Genomic DNA, 5,525 nt, shown 5'->3' with positions numbered 1-5,525 from the left:
CATACTCTTGTTTATGGATAGACTAGTAATTGAGCACGCGCCACTTAATAAAATTCCTAAATCAATAAATTAATCATATGAAAATATAACATCATACAATGCCCACATGCAACCAAATTATAACAATACTTGTTAAGGATAATATGAGTTGGCCTCTAAATTTAGGGTAACCTTGGAAATGCTGCAAATTGATCATTTTTGAGATCAATAGGGCAACTTCCCTGCATCCACTATTTTTGTAAAATGCAAAAAATAATTAGACATACATGACCCAAACCTGTAGCATAAAATACTTTTAGAAGGATGAGTGGCTAAGGTATAAGTTTCTGCAATCCCTTTAGAAGGCAACGAACAAGACGTTAAGGTCATATGCTTTAATGCAAAAAACAAAATAGAGAGAGGAATTGATCCAAAGATGCGGCATGCCTAAATATCAAAAACCAAATTTCTCATGAGTCCCAAGCCGGTATCTCACTATCAGTTATGTGATGAACGAGTGTACCTTCGATACGAGTATGAGTGATCACATCGTTGAAACATCATCGAGTAATGCTATATTTGTTGATCACCATAATGTAAGGAGAGCATTGTGCATACCCATTAGAATATCCGAATTAGAATATCGTTTGATTTGTCCATAATGTGAGGAGAACATTGTGCATACCCATTTTTGCACCTATACAACCAATGACGGGTGGGAGCTAAACAGGAGCAAGATCTTACTGACTAAATAGATGACTGTGATCGTATGGAGGTGAACACCCAACAGCCGAGTGTGCCGAATCGCTGCGAGAGCGCGGTAGTATAACTTCCCATCAAGCTTTTCCTGCAGGCACTTTATAATGCAGGGTTGCAGAGACCGACTCCCCCCCCGACAACCCAACATTGCAAATCCTCAGCAAGGTTTGGGAAGACAAGCAATTAACACCCCGCACCAAGGCCTTCTCATGGAGAATTATCAGAAGAGATATTCCCACAAGAGAAAGAGCTTCGAGGTACTCCAAACACATCATAAAATTTTGTTGCAGGTGCGGACTACCAGAGGATGATACACATTTATTTTTCACTTGCACCTTTGCTAGAGCTACTTGGTTCCATTCTCATTGGCACATTAGGTCAGATATCTTAGCAGCGAACTCCAACCACATAACCAACACCATCTCCAACATGCTAGCCCTCAGACATCCAACCACATTTTCACATTCTTTGGTGCTTGTGGAAGGAGAGAAATGAAAAACTCTTTTCCGCCCAACCAGGTTTTTGCCAGAACCAATGCCCTTGTAAAAAATTTAGAAACTAAACACACTTTACCACCACCGCCCAAGCCTCTTACTATCCCTACTGGCCCAAGAATTTTTGTTGATGCAGCATGGAAATTACCTACGAACAGGCAAACAACCAAGGCAGGTATCGACATCTACATAACTTGCAGGGTAAATTCAGAGGTCATCGATGTGTTCAGTTTACCCAAGGCTGCAAACATAGCAACCCCCATACAGGCAGAAGCAGCAGCACTCGTTACTGCAGCACACATTGCTTCCACTCTTATTTTGAAGGACCCGATCTTCTTCACCGACAACCTCAATTTGGCAAGAGCGGCAAATGCTTCAGGAGCCAAGGATCCAACAGTTCTGTAGGAAATTCGACAGCAAGCGATGCAATTCCAGGAACTAACTAAACCTCTCAAGGCCATGATCATCCATGTTGGCAGGCAACTCAATGGAATGGCCCGTGCACAACAGGCAATGCATTCATCGCGAACATTTCCTATCTGTTCTTGCAGGAACACAACTCATAGCAATTTAGCATGTCCAGTAGCTTTTGCTGTTCAGCGGTTGCATCTATCAGAACTATAATACTCTCTGTACAATGTTTATGAGCTGAATGAAAATTTAGGGTGCTATTCACCCTACCCCTGTTTCAAAAAAAAAAAATCCCATCTCTGTTTCTAGATACTCTACCAACTCATGTTGTGGTCATGTGGTGAAACGAAGTTTCTGTTGGGCGCAAATTTTTTGACCAAACTAGTACGTGTGATTTATTTGCCACGTCATACGGCAACTACCTTGCTTTATTATCAGCAAATTATCTATACCAATATAAAAAAGCACAGAGGGGGCAGATCCAATGAAACACAGCCATCAGATGAACATCTAACGCTCCAAATCATCACCACAATTAGCGCTAAAACAGCCCAGGCTGACAACTCCCGATCGCTAATCACCCGTCGCCCGCTAATCACCTGTCGCCCCGTCGCCCGCCGCATGCCGCACCGCCGCACGCCGCACGCCGCCGCACGCCGCACGCCGCCCCGTCGCCAGCCGCCCCGACGCCTGCCGCCCCGACGCCCGCCGCACACCGCCCGACGCCCGACGCCCGCCGCCCCGACGCCCGCCGCACACCGCCCGCCGCCCGACGCCCGCCGCCCCGACGTCCCTCACCTACAGCGCCGAGCGCCGCCTGCGCCACCTCCAGCGCGACCCGTCGCCTCCGCTACCAGCGGCAATCATCGCCGACTGCCAGCGCGGACCCTCGCCGCCGCCACCAGTGCAGGTACAATTCAATCTGCACGTCACTTGTTCGACATAATGTGCCAAAGATATTTAATCATAACATCGTGACTTCTGTATTCTGATTTTTATTGTATGGATGCTTTGAGATTTGAGACGTAGGACAAATAGCTTGCTACTCCTATGAATGGAAATATGCCCGCACTCTATTTCATTGCAATCTATTTAAGTCTGGGTCAATCCAACATTAGGCAGTATTTTTTCAGCTACTTACTGAACCGGAGTTGAGGACAAATGATCTAAGGTCAGGGATATATCACTTCAAAGCCTGGAAGAACTGGCTTGATATATAGCACCAAAACTATCTCCATCCTCTTTTCACATCCAAGTTGTTTCATCATCTTGAGAATAGATATATTGTCGCACTTGCAGGAACCTTTCAGGTTGATGCTTGATGGATTTCCCCTTCACAACTGCTATCTCACCCACGTTTTAAAGTAGACTGAAGTAAATAAGGTGCAAATTTTCTCCGTTGCTATACTACAATAGAAGTTACTTTTTACTAAGCGAACTCCTGCAACCAAATATTTGAATAAAGTAACTCATGATACCTATTTGAATATGGGAATACCACATGTTTTACCATATCTGTAGTCTCAGATGGCCATGGGTCAGATGGGAGGGGCGAACATGGCGAATCTTGCAGCTGAAATAGGAAACTGGTTTATCATGGTATTGTATTATTATTTAGCAATATTACACTGACTCATCTTTCACATTAATATCTGCTGGGCTCTGATGATTTTGCCTCATGATATTTCTCCAGCTTTCACAAGGCGCAGATAAGTGGGTTAATAGAGAACCTATAGTATTTATGGCCAATTCTGTTCTTCTCTATGAATTGCACAGGTCTGGCCTCTTTCGAAAAAGAAACGTCTATACTTGACATTTTCATCTAAATTTGTTGCTCGAACTTCCTAGCATCGGATCAATATGTGACAGAGAATGTGCGCAAGGAGGAGCAGAACAGCCGTGGTGCAAGACTGACGCGGAGGTGATCGTCCATGTGCCACCTGAAGCCAACATTGATAGAAGCAGTTAACTGAATTTACTGAAGAAAGCGACAGCCTTGACTGAATTTCGACAGACTTTAAGTATCATGTGTGCCTGAAACAATGTTTATTTTCCGTGATTTGATGATTTTGTTACTTTGAAGTTGCAATTTTTTAATGCTATTATACTTCCCTGAATTGTAGATATATCTCATATATTACACGTACGAGGTGGCTATACTGAATTTTTCTTATATTTATCATACAACCTACTCATTTGCCTATTGTACGAAACTTTCTGAAATTTTGCATCTATGGACACATGTACTTAGTTTGTTGAAACTTACGCCTGCTTTAGGTTCATAACTTCACATAGCACGGGTTAATCTTGCCGTCAGGTTTGCATGTATAAGACTGAATTTTGTTGTCTGGTAGTTGTTCTGAGAATGGACTGCATCTGGTATTTTGATGGATTTCCTTCCAATAAAGCATTACACATGATGATATTTATCACCTAAGATTACACGTGCATTGCACGTGCACAATTACTAGTAAGGCAAAAAGAATCGACTTTTCGGTAGGCAGGCAAGGCAGCAGCTTCCCTCCGTCAGCAATCAGCGCCGACCAGTCAGCACGACTAGACGTCGTCCAAGCACCAGCAGCGGTAGTCGGGCTTGGACGTCCTCAGAAGCTCCTCCGGCGACATGCGCTCGAGCTCCCGCTGCCTCCACGCTGGGAACGCCTCCGCCACACTCGCCGCCGGCGGCCCCGCGCACCCTTTCACCTCCCCCTTGAGGCCATGCCTCAGCGCGCGCATCCTCTTGTACAGCCGGCAGCCTCCGCTCTCTGTCCCTGGTCGTCGCCGCCACGCAGTCATCGTAAGGGTGCTGGTGCCCACCGTTCTGTACGTCGCCGTGTCCCGCTTCAGGTACGCCGGGTAGTCCATGCCCAGCCCGTTGAGATCATGGTCCAGCCCGTGGCCAACCAGGATTCTCGCGCCGCCGCGTGCCGTGCGGATCTTCCACGGATCCTCGCCATTGAGGAGGAAGTCCTCTACCCGCTTCCTCGCCTGCTTCACCGTCGTGGCTGAGTCGCGGAGGTGCTCTGGGCGGATTCCAGTCATCTCGTACTCGTAGAGGATGTTCTCGTGCTCGTCGATGAGGCACACGCGCGCGCACACGTCCAGTGTCCCGTCGCTGCCGCCGCCCACCATCTTGCACCCCAGCGCCACCGCACCACCATGGCCGCCTCCCTGGATTCTCATTCTTGACATACTTCGGGTGAGCTGGCTTTGCGTCGGAGCGCTGGAGAGCTGGCAGGCGGCGCGGTGGGCACGGAGGGGGCCGGAGGCAGGGAAGACCGCGAGGCAGAGCTGGCAGCCGCGGGCGGTGAAGACACTCGCGCAGCCGGCCTTGGGGAGGACGCTGCCGAATCCGAGGTGGTCGCGGAGGGCGTCGAGGGAGCGGCAGTGCTTGCCGCAGACGCCGCACCGTGGTGTGACAAACGCATGTGTTCCACCAGGTGTTCCATCCGGTTGAACTCGCGGTAGCACGCCGCGCACCTGTTCCGGCTGCACGTCAAACAAGCCCTCATATATCAGTCCAAAGAAAAATTTATGTGTTGCATTTGCTTGTTTGTTTATGTGATTGTGCAAATGCGCAATGTGGCACACAATTGCAAGCTGCATGCTGCATCAAACGTAAATCAATTAATTGTTTAAATTTCCGGCATCAACTACTAGTAGAAGAAGCTTAGAAAATTCTTAACAATGGGGTCTCAACAGTCAACTTATCATGTCATCTAGAGACAAAATGTGCAAACAAATAGCAGTTGAACAGAATAGCGTAGCAGAGTTTATTTACTAAAACGGAGGGTACAAGAAGGGTTAAGACAAGTGGCCACTGCACCTGTGAGCATGAAGAGCTGTCCATCGTCAGTAGTCACCTAAGAAGTACTGGACGCA

At 47.4% G+C, this 5,525-nt stretch overlaps 1 pseudogene; it reads right to left on the bottom strand.

Moving 5' to 3' along the window:
• Nucleotides 1–4,199: 4,199 nt before the first annotated feature.
• LOC124664126 lies at nucleotides 4,200–5,155 on the bottom strand (annotated as a pseudogene).
• Between the last annotated feature and the right edge of the window lie 370 nt (nucleotides 5,156–5,525).

Source organism: Lolium rigidum, chromosome 6 (assembly GCF_022539505.1).
Source record: "Lolium rigidum isolate FL_2022 chromosome 6, APGP_CSIRO_Lrig_0.1, whole genome shotgun sequence".
Lineage (NCBI taxonomy): Eukaryota > Viridiplantae > Streptophyta > Magnoliopsida > Poales > Poaceae > Lolium > Lolium rigidum.
The sequence above is the reverse complement of the archived record's forward strand: the minus strand, read 5'-3'. Positions and strand labels throughout refer to the sequence as shown.